Here is a 20,436-nt window from a genome sequence, read left to right on the forward strand (position 1 = left end):
GAATCCATGCATACAGAATGAGAACAGATACTGAGAATTATACCCAGCATACAGTAGAAGAGAAGTGGTATTATGCAGAGTCCATGCATACAGAATGAGAACAGATACTGAGAATTATACCCAGCATACAGGAGAAGAGAAGTGGTATTATGCAGAGTACATGCATACAGAATGAGAACAGATACTGAGAATTATACCCAGCAGGAGAAGAGAAGTGGTATTATGCAGAGTCCATACATACAGAATGAGAACAGATACTGAGAATTATACCCAGCAAAGAGAAGTGGTATTATGCAGTGTCCATGCATACAGAATGAGAACAGATACTGAGAATTATACCCAGCATACAGGAGAAGAGAAGTGGTATTATGCAGAATCCATACATACAGAATGAGAACAGATACTGAGAATTAAACCCAGCATACAGGATAAGAGAAGTGGTATTATGCAGAGTCCATACATACAGAATGAGAACAGATACTGAGAATTATACCGAGCATACAGGAGAAGAGAAGTGGTATTATGCAGAGTCCATACATACAGAATGAGAACAGATACTGAGAATTATACCCGGTATACAGGAGAAGAGAAGTGGTATTATGCAGAATCCATACATACAGAATGAGAACAGATACTGAGAATTATACCCAGCATACAGGAGAAGAGAAGTGGTATTATGCAGAGTCCATGCATACAGAATGAGAACAGATACTGAGAATTATACCCAGCAGGAAAAGAGAAGTGGTATTATGCAGAGTCCATGCATACAGAATGAGAACAGATACTGAGAATTATACCCAGCATACAGGAGAAGAGAAGTGGTATTATGCAGAGTCCATACATACAGAATGAGAACAGATACTGAGAATTATACCCAGCATACAGGAGAAGAGAAGTGGTATTATGCAGAGTCCATGCATACAGAATGAGAACAGATACTGAGAATTATACCCAGCATACAGGAAAAGAGAAGTGGTATTATGCAGAGTCCATACATACAGAATGAGAACAGATACTGAGAATTATACCCAGCATACAGGAGAAGAGAAGTGGTATTATGCAGAGTCCTTGCATACAGAATGAGAACAGATACTGAGAATTATACCCAGCAGTAGAAGAGAAGTGGTATTATGCAGAGTCCATACATACAGAATGAGAACAGATACTGAGAATTAAACCCAGCAGAAGAGAAGTGGTATTATGCAGTGTCCATGCATACAGAATGAGAACAGATACTGAGAATTATACCCAGCATACAGGAGAAGAGAAGTGGTATTATGCAGAATCCATACATACAGAATGAGAACAGATACTGAGAATTATACCCAGCATACAGGATAAGAGAAGTGGTATTATGCAGAGTCCATGCATACAGAATGAGAACAGATACTGAGAATTATACCCAGCATACAGGAGAAGAGAAGTGGTATTATGCAGAGTCCATGCATACAGAATGAGAACAGATACTGAGAATTATACCCAGCATACAGGATAAGAGAAGTGGTAGTATGCAGAGTCCATACATACAGAATGAGAACAGATACTGAGAATTATACCCAGCATACAGGAGAAGAGAAGTGGTATTATGCAGAGTCCGTACATACAGAATGAGAACAGATACTGAGAATTATACCCAGCATACAGGAGAAGAGAAGTGGTATTATGCAGAGTCCATACATACAGAATGAGAACAGATACTGAGAATTACACCCAGAAGGAGAAGAGAAGTGGTATTAGGCAGAGTCCATACATACAGAATGAGAACAGATACTGAGAATTATACCCAGCAGGAGAAGAGAAGTGGTATTATGCAGAATCCATACATACAGAATGAGAACAGATACTGAGAATTATACCCATCATACAGGAGAAAAGAAGTGGTATTATGCAGAGTCCATGCATACAGAATGAGAACAGATACTGAGAATTATACCCAGCATACAGGAGAAGAGAAGTGGTATTATGCAGAGTCCATGCATACAGAATGAGATCAGATACTGAGAATTATACCCAGCAGGAGAAGAGAAGTGGTATTATAGAGAGTCCATGCAAACAGAATGAGAACAGATACTGAGAATTATACCCAGCATACAGGATAAGAGAAGTGGTATTATGCAGAGTCCATGCATACAGAATGAGAACAGATACTGAGAATTATACCCAGCATACAGGAGAAGAGAAGTGGTATTATGCAGAGTCCATGCATACAGAATGAGAACAGATACTGAGAATTATACCCAGCATACAGGAGAAGAGAAGTGGTATTATGCAGAGTCCATACATACAGAATGAGAACAGATACTGAGAATTATACCCAGCATACAGGTGAAAAGAAGTGGTATTATGCAGAGTCCATACATACAGAATGAGAACAGATACTGAGAATTATACCCAGCATACAGGAGAAGAGAAGAGGTATTATGCAGAGTCCATACATACAGAATGAGAACAGATACTGAGAATTATACCCAGCAGGAGAAGAGAAGTGGTATTATGCAGAGTCCATACATACAGAATGAGAACAGATACTGAGAATTATACCCAGCACACAGGAGAAGAGAAGTGGTATTATGCAGAGTCCATGCAAACAGAATAAGAACAGATACTGAGAATTATACCCAGCATACAGGAGAAGAGAAGTGGTATTATGCAGAATCCATGCATACAGAATGAGAACAGATACTGAGAATTATACCCGGCATACAGGAGAAGAGAAGTGATATTATGCAGAGTCCATGCATACAGAATGAGAACAGATACTGAGAATTATACCCAGCATACAGGAGAAGAGAAGTGGTATTATGCAGATTCCATGCATACAGAATGAGAACAGATACTGAGAATTATACCCAGCAGGAGAAGAGAAGTGGTATTATGCAGAGTCCATGCATACAGAATGAGAACAGATACTGAGAATTATACCCAGCAGTAGAAGAGAAGTGGTATTATGCAGAATCCATGCATACAGAATGAGAACAGATACTGAGAATTATACCCGGCATACAGGAGAAGAGAAGTGATATTATGCAGAGTCCATGCATACAGAATGAGAACAGATACTGAGAATTATACCCAGCATACAGGAGAAGAGAAGTGGTATTATGCAGAGTCCATGCAAACAGAAAGAGAACAGATACTGAGAATTATACCCAGCATACAGTAGAAGAGAAGTGGTATTATGCAGAGTCCATGCATACAGAATGAGAACAGATACTGAGAATTATACCCAGCATACAGTAGAAGAGAAGTGGTATTATGCAGAATCCATGCATACAGAATGAGAACAGATACTGAGAATTATACCCAGCATACAGGAGAAGAGAAGTAGTATTATGCAGAGTCCATACATACAGAATGAGAACAGATACTGAGAATTATACCCAGCATACAGGAGAAGAGAAGTGGTATTATGCAGAGTCCATGCATACAGAAGGAGAACAGATACTGAGAATAATACCCAGCATACAGGATAAGAGAAGTGGTATTATGCAGAGTCCATGCATACAGAATGAGAACAGATACTGAGAATTATACCCAGCAGTAGAAGAGAAGTGGTATTATGCAGAGTCCATACATACAGAATGAGAACAGATACTGAGAATTATACCCAGCATACAGGAGAAGAGAAGTGGTATTATGCAGAGTCCATACATACAGAATGAGAACAGATACTGAGAATTAAACCCAGCATACAGGAGAAGAGAAGTGGTATTATGCAGAGCCCATGCATACAGAATGAGAACAGATACTGAGAATTATGCCCAGCAGTAGAAGAGAAGTGGTATTATGCAGAATCCATGCATACAGAATGAGAACAGATACTGAGAATTATACCCAGCATACAGGAGAAGAGAAGTGGTATTATGCAGAGTCCATACATACAGAATGAGAACAGATACTGAGAATTATACCCAGCAGGAGAAGAGAAGTGGTATTATGCAGAGCCCATGCATACAGAATGAGAACAGATACTGAGAATTATACCCAGCAGGAGAAGAGAAGTGGTATTATGCAGAGTCCATGCATACAGAATGAGAACAGATACTGAGAATTATACCCAGCATACAGGAGAAGAGAAGTGGTATTATGCAGAGTCCATACATACAGAATGAGAACAGATACTGAGAATTATACCCAGCATACAGGAGAAGAGAAGTGGTATTATGCAGAGTCCATACATACAGAAAGAGAACAGATATTGAGAATTATACCCAGCATACAGGAGAAGAGAAGTGGTATTATGCAGAGTCCATACATACAGAATGAAAACAGATACTGAGAATTATACCCAGCATACAAGAGAAGAGAAGTGGTATTATGCAGAGTCCATACATACAGAATGAGAACAGATACTGAGAATTATACCCAGCAGTAGAAGAGAAGTGGTATTATACAGAGTCCATGCATACAGAATGAGAACAGATACTGAGAATTATACCCAGCATACAGGAGAAGAGAAGTGGTATTATGCAGAGACCATGCATACAGAATGAGAACAGATACTGAGAATTATACCCGGCATACAGGAGAAGAGAAGTGGTATTATGCAGAGTCCATGCATAAAGAATGAGAACAGATACTGAGAATTATACCCAGCATACAGGAGAAGAGAAGTGGTATTATGCAGAGTCCATGCATACAGAAGGAGAACAGATACTGAGAATTATACCCAGCAGGAGAAGAGAAGTGGTATTATGCAGAGTCCATGCATACAGACTGAGAACAGATACTGAGAATTATACCCAGCAGTAGAAGAGAAGTGGTATTATGCAGAATCCATGCAAACAGAATGAGAACAGATACTGAGAATTATACCCAGCAGTAGAAGAGAAGTGGTATTATGCAGAATCCATGCAAACAGAATGAGAACCGATACTGAGAATTATACCCAGCATACAGGAGAAGAGAAGTGGTATTATGCAGAGACCATGCATACAGAATGAGAACAGATACTGAGAATTATACCCAGCAGTAGAAGAGAAGTGGTATTATGCAGAATCCATGCATACAGAATGAGAAGAGATACTGAGAATTATACCCAGCATACAGGAGAAGAGAAGTGGTATTATGCAGAGTCCATACATACAGAATGAGAACAGATACTGAGAATTATACCCAGCATACAGGAGAAGAGAAGTGGTATTATGCAGAGTCCATGCATACAGAAGGAGAACAGATACTGAGAATTATACCCAGCAGGAGAAGAGAAGTGGTATTATACAGAATCCATACATACAGAATGAAAACAGATACTGAGAATTATACCCAGCATACAAGAGAAGAGAAGTGGTATCATGCAGAATCCAGGCATACAGAATGAGAACAGATACTGAGAATTACACGCAGAAGGAGAAGAGAAGTGGTATTATGCAGAGTCCATGCATACAGAATGAGAACAGATACTGAGAATTATACCCGGCATACAGGAGAAGAGAAGTGGTATTATGCAGAGTCCATGCATAAAGAATGAGAACAGATACTGAGAATTATACCCAGCATACAGGAGAAGAGAAGTGGTATTATGCAGAGTCCATGCATACAGAAAGAGAACAGATACTGAGAATTATACCCGGCATACAGGAGAAGAGAAGTGGTATAATACAGAATCCATACATACAGAATGAGAACAGATACTGAGAATTATACCCAGCATACAGGAGAAGAGAAGTGGTATTATGCAGAGTTCATGCATACAGAATGAGAACAGATACTGAGAATTATACCCAGCATACAGGAGAAGAGAAGTGGTATTATGCAGAGTCCATGCATACAGAAAGAGAACAGATACTGAGAATTATACCCAGCATACAGGATAAGAGAAGTGGTATTATGCAGAGTCCATACATACAGAATGAGAACAGATACTGAGAATTATACCCAGCATACAGGTGAAAAGAAGTGGTATTATGCAGAATCCATACATACAGAATGAGAACAGATACTGAGAATTATACCCAGCAGGAGAAGAGAAGTGGTATTATGCAGAGTACATGCAAACAGAATGAGAACAGATACTGAGAATTATACCCAGCATACAGGAGAAGAGAAGTGGTATTATGCAGAGTCCATACATACAGAATGAGAACAGATACTGAGAATTATACCCAGCATACAGGAGAAGAGAAGTGGTATTATGCAGAGTCCATGCATACAGAATGAGAACAGATACTGAGAACTATACCCAGCAGTAGAAGAGAAGTGGTATTATGCAGAGTCCATACATACAGAATGAGAACAGATACTGAGAATTATACCCAGCATACAGGAGAAGAGAAGTGGTATTATGCAGAGTCCATACATACAGAATGAGAACAGATACTGAGAATTATACCCAGCATACAAGAGAAGAGAAGTGGTATTATGCAGAGTCCATACATACAGAATGAGAACAGATACTGAGAATTATACCCAGCAGTAGAAGAGAAGTGGTATTATACAGAGTCCATGCATACAGAATGAGAACAGATACTGAGAATTATACCCAGCATACAGGAGAAGAGAAGTGGTATTATGCAGAGTTCATGCATAAAGAATGAGAACAGATACTGAGAATTATACCCGGCATACAGGAGAAGAGAAGTGGTATTATGCAGAGTCCATACATACAGAATGAGAACAGATACTGAGAATTATACCCAGCAGTAGAAGAGAAGTGGTATTATGCAGAATCCATACATACAGAATGAGAACAGATACTGAGAATTATACCCAGCAGGAGAAGAGAAGTGGTATTATGCAGAGTACATGCAAACAGAATGAGAACAGATACTGAGAATTATACCCAGCATACAGGAGAAGAGAATTGGTATTATGCAGAGTCCATGCATACAGAATGAGAACAGATACTGAGAATTATACCCAGCATACAGGAGAAGAGAAGTGGTATTATGCAGAGTCCATGCATACAGAATGAGAACAGATACTGAGAATTATACCCAGCATACAGGAGAAGAGAAGTGGTATTATGCAGAGTCCATGCATACAGAATGAGAATAGATACTGAGAACTATACCCAGCAGTAGAAGAGAAGTGGTATTATGCAGAGTCCATGCATACAGAATGAGAACAGATACTGAGAATTATACCCAGCAGGAGAAGAGAAGTGGTATTATACAGAATCCATACATACAGAATGAGAACAGATACTGAGAATTATACCCAGCATACAGGAGAAGAGAAGTGGTATTATGCAGAGTCCATACATACAGAATGAGAACAGATACTGAGAATTAAACCCAGCATACAGGAGAAGAGAAGAGGTATTATGCAGAGTCCATGCATACAGAATGAGAACAGATACTGAGAATTATACCCAGCATACAGGAGAAGAGAAGTGGTATTATACAGAGTCCATACATACAGAATGAGAACAGATACTGAGAATTATACCCAGCAGTAGAAGACAAGTGGTATTATGCAGAGTCCATGCATATAGAATGAGAACAGATACTGAGAATTATACCCAGCATACAGGAGAAGAGAAGTGGTATTATGCAGAGTCCATGCATACAGAATGAGAACAGATACTGAGAATTATACCCAGCAGGAGAAGACAAGTGGTATTATGCAGTGTCCATACATACAGAATGAGAACAGATACTGAGAATTATACTCAGCATACAGGAGAAGAGAAGTGGTATTATGCAGAGTCCATACATACAGAATGAGAACAGATACTGAGAATTATACCCAAGCATACAGGAGAAGAGAAGTGGTATTATGCAGAGCCCATACATACAGAATGAGAACAGATACTGAGAATTATACCCAGCATACAGGAGAAGAGAAGTGGTATTATGCAGAGCCCATACATACAGAATGAGAACAGATACTGAGAATTATACCCAGCATACAGGTGAAGAGAAGTGGTATTATGCAGAATCCATGCATACAGAATGAGAACAGATACTGAGAATTACACCCAGAAGGAGAAGAGAAGTGGTATTATGCAGAGTCCATGCATACAGAATGAGAACAGATACTGAGAATTATACCCAGCAGTAGAAGAGAAGTGGTATTATGCAGAATCCATGCATACAGAATGAGAACAGATACTGAGAATTATACCCAGCATACAGGAGAAGAGAAGTGGTATTATGCAGAGTCCATGCATAAAGAATGAGAACAGATACTGAGAATTATACCCAGCATACAGGAGAAGAGAAGTGGTATTATGCAGAGTCCATACATACAGAATGAGAACAGATACTGAGAATTATACCCAGCAGTAGAAGAGAAGTGTTATTATGCAGAATCCATGCATACAGAATGAGAACAGATACTGAGAATTATACCCGGCATACAGGAGAAGAGAAGTGGTATAATACAGAATCCATACATACAGAATGAGAACAGATACTGAGAATTATACCCAGCATACAGGAGAAGAGAAGTGGTATTATGCAGAGTTCATGCATACAGAATGAGAACAGATACTGAGAATTATACCCAGCATACAGGAGAAGAGAAGTGGTATTATGCAGAGTCCATGCATACAGAAAGAGAACAGATACTGAGAATTATACCCAGCATACAGGATAAGAGAAGTGGTATTATGCAGAGTCCATACATACAGAATGAGAACAGATACTGAGAATTATACCCAGCATACAGGTGAAAAGAAGTGGTATTATGCAGAATCCATACATACAGAATGAGAACAGATACTGAGAATTATACCCAGCAGGAGAAGAGAAGTGGTATTATGCAGAGTACATGCAAACAGAATGAGAACAGATACTGAGAATTATACCCAGCATACAGGAGAAGAGAATTGGTATTATGCAGAGTCCATACATACAGAATGAGAACAGATACTGAGAATTATACCCAGCATACAGGAGAAGAGAAGTGGTATTATGCAGAGTCCATGCATACAGAATGAGAACAGATACTGAGAACTATACCCAGCAGTAGAAGAGAAGTGGTATTATGCAGAGTCCATGCATACAGAATGAGAACAGATACTGAGAATTATACCCAGCAGGAGAAGAGAAGTGGTATTATACAGAATCCATACATACAGAATGAGACCAGATACTGAGAATTATACCCAGCATACAGGAGAAGAGAAGTGGTATTATGCAGAGTCCATACATACAGAATGAGAACAGATACTGAGAATTAAACCCAGCATACAGGAGAAGAGAAGAGGTATTATGCAGAGTCCATGCATACAGAATGAGAACAGATACTGAGAATCATACCCAGCATACAGGAGAAGAGAAGTGGTATTATGCAGAGTCCATGCATACAGAATGAGAACAGATACTGAGAATTATACCCAGCATACAGGTGAAAAGAAGTGTTATTATGCAGAATCCATACATACAGAATGAGAACAGATACTGAGAATTATACCCAGCAGGAGAAGAGAAGTGGTATTATGCAGAGTACATGCAAACAGAATGAGAACAGATACTGAGAATTATACCCAGCATACAGGAGAAGAGAATTGGTATTATGCAGAGTCCATACATACAGAATGAGAACAGATACTGAGAATTATACCCAGCAGTAGAAGAGAAGTGGTATTATGCAGAGTCCATGCATATAGAATGAGAACAGATACTGAGAATTATACCCAGCATACAGGAGAAGAGAAGTGGTATTATGCAGAGCCCATACATACAGAATGAGAACAGATACTGAGAATTATACCCAGCATACAGGAGAAGAGAAGTGGTATTATGCAGAATCCATGCATACAGAATGAGAACAGATACTGAGAATTACACCCAGAAGGAGAAGAGAAGTGGTATTATGCAGAGTCCATTCATACAGAATGAGAACAGATACTGAGAATTATACCCAGCATACAGGAGAAGAGAAGTGGTATTATGCAGAGCCCATACATACAGAATGATAACAGATACTGAGAATTATACCCAGCATACAGGAGAAGAGAAGTGGTATCATGCAGAATCCATGCATACAGAATGAGAACAGATACTGAGAATTATACCCAGCATACAGGAGAAGAGAAGTGGTATTATGCAGAGTCCATACATACAGAATGAGAACAGATACTGAGAATTATACCCAGCATACAGGAGAAGAGAAGTGGTATTATGCAGAGTCCATACATACAGAATGAGAACAGATACTGAGAATTATACCCAGCATACAGGAGATGAGAAGTGGTATTATGCAGAGCCCATGCAAACAGAATGAGAACAGATACTGAGAATTATACCCAGCAAGAGAAGAGAAATGGTATTATGCAGAATCCATGCAAACAGAATGAGAACAGATACTGAGAATTATACCCAGCATACAGGAGAAGAGAAGTGGTATTATGCAGAATCCATGCATACAGAATGAGAACAGATACTGAGAATTATACCCAGCATACAGGAGAAGAGAAGTGGTATTATGCAGAGTCCATACATACAGAATGAGAACAGATACTGAGAATTATACCCAGCATACAGGAGAAGAGAAGTGGTATTATGCAGAGTCCATGCATACAGAAGGAGAACAGATACTGAGAATAATACTCAGCATACAGGAGAAGAGAAGTGGTATTATGCAGAATCCATACATACAGAATGAAAACAGATACTGAGAATTATACCCAGCATACAGGAGAAGAGAAGTGGTATTATGCAGAGTCCATGCATACAGAAGGAGAACAGATACTGAGAATAATACACAGCATACAGGATAAGAGAAGTGGTATTATGCAGAATCCATACATACAGAATGAAAACAGATACTGAGAATTATACCCAGCATACAGGAGAAGAGAAGTGGTATTATGCAGAGTCCATGCATACAGAATGAGAACAGATACTGAGAATTATACCCAGCAAGAGAAGAGAAGTGGTATTATGCAGAGCCCATACATACAGAATGAGAACAGATACTGAGAATTATACCCAGCATACAGGAGAAGAGAAGTGGTATTATGCAGAGTCCATACATACAGAATGAGAACAGATACTGAGAATTATACCCAGCATACAGGAGAAGAGAAGTGGTATTATGCAGAGTCCATACATACAGAATGAGAACAGATACTGAGAATTATACCCAGCATACAGGAGAAGAGAAGTGGTATTATGCAGAGCCCATGCAAACAGAATGAGAACAGATACTGAGAATTATACCCAGCATACAGGAGAAGAGAAGTGGTATTATGCAGAGTCCATGCATACAGAATGAGAACAGATACTGAGAATTATACCCAGCAAGAGAAGAGAAGTGGTATTATGCAGAATCCATACATACAGAATGAGAAGAGATACTGAGAATTATACCCAGCAGTAGAAGAGAAGTGGTATTATGCAGAATCCATACATACAGAATGAGAAGAGATACTGAGAATTATACCCAGCATACAGGAGAAGTGGTATTATGCAGAGTCCATACATACAGAATGAGAACAGATACTGAGAATTATACCCAGCATACAGGAGAAGAGAAGTGGTATTATGCAGAGCCCATACATACAGAATGATAACAGATACTGAGAATTATACCCAGCATACAGGAGAAGAGAAGTGGTATCATGCAGAATCCAGGCATACAGAATGAGAACAGATACTGAGAATTACACCCAGAAGGAGAAGAGAAGTGGTATTATGCAGAGTCCATGCATACAGAATGAGAACAGATACTGAGAATTATACCCAGCAGTAGAAGAGAAGTGGTATTATGCAGAATCCATGCATACAGAATGAGAACAGATACTGAGAATTATACCCAGCATACAGGAGAAGAGAAGTGGTATTATGCAGAGTCCATACATACAGAATGAGAACAGATACTGAGAATTATACCCAGCATACAGGAGAAGAGAAGTGGTATTATGCAGAGTCCATGCATACAGAAGGAGAACAGATACTGAGAATAATACCCAGCATACAGGAGAAGAGAAGTGGTATTATGCAGAGTCCATACATACAGAATGAGAACAGATACTGAGAATTATACCCAGCATACAGGAGAAGAGAAGTGGTATTATGCAGAGTCCATACATACAGAATGAGAACAAATACTGAGAATTAAACCCAGCATACAGGAGAAGAGAAGTGGTATTATGCAGAGCCCATGCATACAGAATGAGAACAGATACTGAGAATTATACCCAACAGTAGAAGAGAAGTGGTATTATGCAGAATCCATGCATACAGAATGAGAACAGATACTGAGAATTATACCCAGCATACAGGAGAAGAGAAGTAGTATTATGCAGAGTCCATACATACAGAATGAGAACAGATACTGAGAATTACACCCAGCAGGAGAAGAGAAGAGGTATTATGCAGAGTCCATGCATACAGAATGAGAACAGATACTGAGAATTATACCCAGCATACAGGAGAAGAGAAGTTGTATTATGCAGAGTCCATACATACAGAATGAGAACAGATACTGAGAATTATACCCAGTATACAGGAGAAGAGAAGTGGTATTATGCAGAGTCCATGCATACAGAATGAGAACAGATACTGAGAATTATACCCAGCATACAAGAGAAGAGAAGTGGTATTATGCAGAGTCCATACATACAGGATGAGAACAGATACTGAGAATTATACCCAGCAGTAGAAGAGAAGTGGTATTATACAGAGTCCATGCATATAGAATGAGAACAGATACTGAGAATTATACCCAGCATACAGGAGAAGAGAAGTGGTATCATGCAGAATCCAAGCATAAAGAATGAGAACAGATACTGAGAATTACACCCAGAAGGAGAAGAGAAGTGGTATTATGCAGAGTCCATGCATACAGAATGAGAACAGATACTGAGAATTATACCCAGCAGTAGAAGAGAAGTGGTATTATGCAGAATCCATGCAAAAAGAATGAGAACAGATACTGAGAATTATACCCAGCAGTAGAAGAGAAGTGGTATTATGCAGAATCCATGCAAACAGAATGAGAACAGATACTGAGAATTATACCCAGCATGCAGGAGAAGAGAAGTGGTATTATGCAGAGACCATGCATACAGAATGAGAACAGATACTGAGAATTATACCCAGCATACAGGAGAAGAGAAGTGGTATTATGCAGAGTCCATGCATACAGAATGAGAACAGATACTGAGAATTATACCCAGCATACAGGAGAAGAGAAGTGGTATTATGCAGAGTTCATACATACAGAATGAGAACAGATACTGAGAATTAAACCCAGCATACAGGAGAAGAGAAGTGGTATTATGCAGAGTCCATACATACAGAATGAGAACAAATACTGAGAATTATACCCAGCATACAGAAGAGAAGTGGTATTATGCAGAGTCCATGCATACAGAATGAGAACAGATACTGAGAATTATACCCAGCATACAGGAGAAGAGAAGTAGTATTATGCAGAGTCCATACATACAGAATGAGAACAGATACTGAGAATTACACCCAGCAGGAGAAGAGAAGTGGTATTATGCAGAGTCCATGCATACAGAATGAGAACAGATACTGAGAATTATACCCAGCATACAGGAGAAGAGAAGTTGTATTATGCAGAGTCCATACATACAGAATGAGAACAGATACTGAGAATTATACCCAGTATACAGGAGAAGAGAAGTGGTATTATGCAGAGTCCATGCATACAGAATGAGAACAGATACTGAGAATTATACCCAGCATACAAGAGAAGAGAAGTGGTATTATGCAGAGTCCATACATACAGGATGAGAACAGATACTGAGAATTATACCCAGCAGTAGAAGAGAAGTGGTATTATACAGAGTCCATGCATATAGAATGAGAACAGATACTGAGAATTATACCCAGCATACAGGAGAAGAGAAGTGGTATCATGCAGAATCCAAGCATAAAGAATGAGAACAGATACTGAGAATTACACCCAGAAGGAGAAGAGAAGTGGTATTATGCAGAGTCCATGCATACAGAATGAGAACAGATACTGAGAATTATACCCAGCAGTAGAAGAGAAGTGGTATTATGCAGAATCCATGCAAAAAGAATGAGAACAGATACTGAGAATTATACCCAGCAGTAGAAGAGAAGTGGTATTATGCAGAATCCATGCAAACAGAATGAGAACAGATACTGAGAATTATACCCAGCATGCAGGAGAAGAGAAGTGGTATTATGCAGAGACCATGCATACAGAATGAGAACAGATACTGAGAATTATACCCAGCATACAGGAGAAGAGAAGTGGTATTATGCAGAGTCCATGCATACAGAATGAGAACAGATACTGAGAATTATACCCAGCATACAGGAGAAGAGAAGTGGTATTATGCAGAGTTCATACATACAGAATGAGAACAGATACTGAGAATTAAACCCAGCATACAGGAGAAGAGAAGTGGTATTATGCAGAGTCCATACATACAGAATGAGAACAAATACTGAGAATTATACCCAGCATACAGAAGAGAAGTGGTATTATGCAGAGTCCATGCATACAGAATGAGAACAGATACTGAGAATTATACCCAGCATACAGGAGAAGAGAAGTGGTATTATGCAGAGTCCATACATACAGAATGAGAACAGATACTGAGAATTATACTCAGCATACAGGAGAAGAGAAGTGGTATTATGCAGAGTCCATACATACAGAATGAGAACAGATACTGAGAATTATACCCAAGCATACAGGAGAAGAGAAGTGGTATTATGCAGAGCCCATACATACAGAATGAGAACAGATACTGAGAATTATACCCAGCATACAGGTGAAGAGAAGTGGTATTATGCAGAATCCATGCATACAGAATGAGAACAGATACTGAGAATTACACCCAGAAGAGGAAGAGAAGTGGTATTATGCAGAGTCCATGCATACAGAATGAGAACAGATACTGAGAATTATACCCAGCAGTAGAAGAGAAGTGGTATTATACAGAATCCATGCATACAGAATGAGAAGAGATACTGAGAATTAAACCCAGCATACAGGAGAAGAGAAGTGGTATTATGCAGAGTACATGCATACAGAATGAGAACAGATACTGAGAATTATACCCAGAAGGAGAAGAGAAGTGGTATTATGCAGAGTCCATGCATACAGAATGAGAACAGATACTGAGAATTATACCCAACAGTAGAAGAGAAGTGGTATTATGCAGAATCCATGCAAACAGAATGAGAACAGATACTGAGAATTATACCCAGCAGTAGAAGAGAAGTGGTATTATGCAGAATCCATGCATACAGAATGAGAACAGATACTGAGAATTATACCCAGCATACAGGAGAAGAGAAGTGGTATTATGCAGAGTCCATACATACAGAATGAGAACAGATACTGAGAATTATACCCAGCATACAGAAGAGAAGTGGTATTATGCAGAGTCCATACATACAGAATGAGAACAGATACTGAGAATTATACCCAGCATACAGGAGAAGAGAAGTGGTATTATGCAGAGTCCATACATACAGAATGAGAACAGATACTGAGAATTATACCCAGCATACAGGAGAAGAGAAGTGGTATTATGCAGAGTCCATGCATACAGAAGGAGAACAGATACTGAGAATTATACCCTGCAGGAGAAGAGAAGTGGTATTATACAGAATCCATACATACAGAATGAGAACAGATACTGAGAATTATACCCAGCATACAGGAGAAGAGAAGTGGTATTATGCAGAGTCCATACAAACAGAATGAGAACAGATACTGAGAATTATACCCAGCATACAGGAGAAGAGAAGTGGTATTATGCAGAGTCCATACATGCAGAATGAGAACAGATACTGAGAATTATACCCAGCAGTAGAAGAGAAGTGGAATTATGCAGAATCCATGCATACAGAATGAGAAAAGATACTGAGAATTATACCCAGTAGGAGAAGAGAAGTGGTATTATGCAGAATCCATGCATACAGAATGAGAAAAGATACTGAGAATTATACCCAGTAGGAGAAGAGAAGTGGTATTATGCAGAGTCCATGCATACAGAATGAGAACAGATACTGAGAATTATACCCAGCATACAGGAGAAGAGAAGTGGTATTATGCAGAGTCCATATATACAGAATGAGAAAAGATACTGAGAATTATACCCAGCATACAGGAGAAGAGAAGTGGTATTATGCAGAGTCCATACATACAGAATGAGAACAGATACTGAGAATTATACCCAGCATACAGGAGAAGAGAAGTGGTATTATGCAGAGTCCATGCATACAGAATGAGAACAGATACTGAGAATTATACCCAGCATACAGAAGAGAAGTGGTATTATGCAGAGTCCATACATACAGAATGAGAACAGATACTGAGAATTATACCCAGCATACAGGAGAAGAGAAGTGGTATTATGCAGAGTACATACATACAGAATGAGAACAGATACTGAGAATTATACCCAACAGAAGAAGAGAAGTGGTATTATGCAGAATCCAGGCATACAGAATGAGAACAGATACTGAGAATTATACCCAGCATACAGGAGAAGAGAAGTGGTATTATGCAGAGTCCATACATACAGAATGAGAACAGATACTGAGAATTATACCCACCAGTAGAAGAGAAGTTGTATTATGCAGAATCCATGCAAACAGAATGAGAACAGATACTGAGAATTATACCCAGCAGTAGAAGAGAAGTGGTATTATGCAGAATCCATGCATACAGAATGAGAACAGATACTGAGAATTATACCCAGCATACAGGAGAAGAGAAGTGGTATTATGCAGAGCCCATACATACAGAATGAGAACAGATACTGAGAATTATACCCAGCATACAGGTAAGAGAAGTGGTATTATGCAGAGTCCATACATACAGAATGAGAACAGATACTGAGAATTATACCCAGAAGGAGAAGAGAAGTGGTATTATGCAGAGCCCATACATACAGAATGAGAACAGATACTGAGAATTATACCCAGCATACAGGTGAAGAGAAGTGGTATTATGCAGAATCCATGCATACAGAATGAGAACAGATACTGAGAATTATACCCAGCAGTAGAAGAGAAGTGGTATTATACAGAATCCATGCATACAGAATGAGAAGAGATACTGAGAATTAAACCCAGCATACAGGAGAAGAGAAGTGGTATTATGCAGAGTCCATGCATACAGAATGAGAACAGATACTGAGAATTATACCCAACAGTAGAAGAGAAGTGGTATTATGCAGAATCCATGCAAACAGAATGAGAACAGATACTGAGAATTATACCCAGCAGTAGAAGAGAAGTGGTATTATGCAGAATCCATGCATACAGAATGAGAACAGATACTGAGAATTATACCCAGCATACAGGAGAAGAGAAGTGGTATTATGCAGAGTCCATGCATACAGAATGAGAACAGATACTGAGAATTATACCCGGCATACAGGAGAAGAGAAGTGGTATTATGCAGAGTCCATACATACAGAATGAGAACAGATACTGAGAATTATACCCAGCATACTGGAGAAGAGAAGTTGTATTATGCAGAATCCATGCATACAGAAGGAGAACAGATACTGAGAATAATACCCAGCATACAGGATAAGAGAAGTGGTATTATGCAGAGTCCATGCATACAGAATGAGAACAGATACTGAGAATTATACCCAGCAAGAGAAGAGAAGTGGTATTATGCAGAGTCCATACATACAGAATGAGAACAGATACTGAGAATTATACCCAGCATACAGGAGAAGAGAAGTGGTATTATGCAGAATCCATGCATACAGAATGAGAACAGATACTGAGAATTACACCCAGAAGGAGAAGAGAAGTGGTATTATGCAGAGTCCATACATACAGAATGAGAACAGATACTGAGAATTATACCCAGCATACAGGAGAAGAGAAGTGGTATTATGCAGAGTCCATACATACAGAATGAGAACAGATACTGAGAATTATACCCAGCATACAGGAGAAGAGAAGTGGTATTATGCAGAGTCCATGCATACAGAAGGAGAACAGATACTGAGAATTATACCCAGCATACAGGAGAAGAGAAGTGGTATTATGCAGAGTCCATACATACAGAGTGAGAACAGATACTGAGAATTATACCCAGCAGTAGAAGAGAAGTGGTATTATGCAGAGTCCATACATACAGAATGAGAACAGATACTGAGAATTATACCCAACAGTAGAAGAGAAGTGGTATTATGCAGAATCCATGCAAACAGAATGAGAACAGATACTGAGAATTATACCCAGCAGTAGAAGAGAAGTGGTATTATGCAGAATCCATGCATACAGAATGAGAACAGATACTGAGAATTATACCCAGCATACAGGAGAAGAGAAGTGGAATTATGCAGAGTCCATACATACAGAATGAGAACAGATACTGAGAATTATACCCAGCATACAGGAGAAGAGAAGTGGTATTATGCAGAGTCCATGCATACAGAAGGAGAACAGATACTGAGAATAATACCCAGCATACAGGAGAAGAGAAGTGGTATTATGCAGAATCCATACATACAGAATGAAAACAGATACTGAGAATTATACCCAGCATACAGGATAAGAGAAGTGGTATTATGCAGAGTCCATGCATACAGAATGAGAACAGATACTGAGAATTATACCCAGCATACAGGAAAAGAGAAGTGGTATTATGCAGAGTCCATACATACAGAATGAGAACAGATACTGAGAATTACACCCAGCAGGAGAAGAGAAGTGGTATTATGCAGAGTCCATGCATACAGAATGAGAACAGATACTGAGAATTATACCCAGCATACAGGAGAAGAGAAGTTGTATTATGCAGAGTCCATACATACAGAATGAGAACAGATACTGAGAATTATACCCAGTATACAGGAGAAGAGAAGTGGTATTATGCAGAGTCCATGCATACAGAATGAGAACAGATACTGAGAATTATACCCAGCATACAAGAGAAGAGAAGTGGTATTATGCAGAGTCCATACATACAGGATGAGAACAGATACTGAGAATTATACCCAGCAGTAGAAGAGAAGTGGTATTATACAGAGTCCATGCATATAGAATGAGAACAGATACTGAGAATTATACCCAGCATACAGGAGAAGAGAAGTGGTATTATGCAGAGTCCATGCATACAGAATGAGAACAGATACTGAGAATTATACCCAGCATACAGGAGAAGAGAAGTGGTATTATGCAGAGTCCATGCATACAGAATGAGAACAGATACTGAGAATTATACCCAGCATACAGGAGAAGAGAAGTGGTATTATGCAGAATCCATGCAAAAAGAATGAGAACAGATACTGAGAATTATACCCAGCAGTAGAAGAGAAGTGGTATTATGCAGAATCCATGCAAAAAGAATGAGAACAGATACTGAGAATTATACCCAGCAGTAGAAGAGAAGTGGTATTATGCAGAATCCATGCAAACAGAATGAGAACAGATACTGAGAATTATACCCAGCATGCAGGAGAAGAGAAGTGGTATTATGCAGAGACCATGCATACAGAATGAGAACAGATACTGAGAATTATACCCAGCATACAGGAGAAGAGAAGTGGTATTATGCAGAGTCCATGCATACAGAATGAGAACAGATACTGAGAATTATACCCAGCATACAGGAGAAGAGAAGTGGTATTATGCAGAGTTCATACATACAGAATGAGAACAGATACTGAGAATTAAACCCAGCATACAGGAGAAGAGAAGTGGTATTATGCAGAGTCCATACATACAGAATGAGAACAAATACTGAGAATTATACCCAGCATACAGAAGAGAAGTGGTATTATGCAGAGTCCATGCATACAGAATGAGAACAGATACTGAGAATTATACCCAGCATACAGGAGAAGAGAAGTAGTATTATGCAGAGTCCATACATACAGAATGAGAACAGATACTGAGAATTACACCCAGCAGGAGAAGAGAAGTGGTATTATGCAGAGTCCATGCATACAGAATGAGAACAGATACTGAGAATTATACCCAGCATACAGGAGAAGAGAAGTTGTATTATGCAGAGTCCATACATACAGAATGAGAACAGATACTGAGAATTATACCCAGTATACAGGAGAAGAGAAGTGGTATTATGCAGAGTCCATGCATACAGAATGAGAACAGATACTGAGAATTATACCCAGCATACAAGAGAAGAGAAGTGGTATTATGCAGAGTCCATACATACAGGATGAGAACAGATACTGAGAATTATACCCAGCAGTAGAAGAGAAGTGGTATTATACAGAGTCCATGCATATAGAATGAGAACAGATACTGAGAATTATACCCAGCATACAGGAGAAGAGAAGTGGTATCATGCAGAATCCAAGCATAAAGAATGAGAACAGATACTGAGAATTACACCCAGAAGGAGAAGAGAAGTGGTATTATGCAGAGTCCATGCATACAGAATGAGAACAGATACTGAGAATTATACCCAGCAGTAGAAGAGAAGTGGTATTATGCAGAATCCATGCAAAAAGAATGAGAACAGATACTGAGAATTATACCCAGCAGTAGAAGAGAAGTGGTATTATGCAGAATCCATGCAAACAGAATG

Source organism: Staurois parvus, unplaced genomic scaffold (assembly GCF_062004578.1).
Source record: "Staurois parvus isolate SC_StPar_1 unplaced genomic scaffold, SC_StPar_1.0 ptg001760l, whole genome shotgun sequence".
Classification (NCBI taxonomy): Eukaryota; Metazoa; Chordata; class Amphibia; order Anura; family Ranidae; genus Staurois; species Staurois parvus.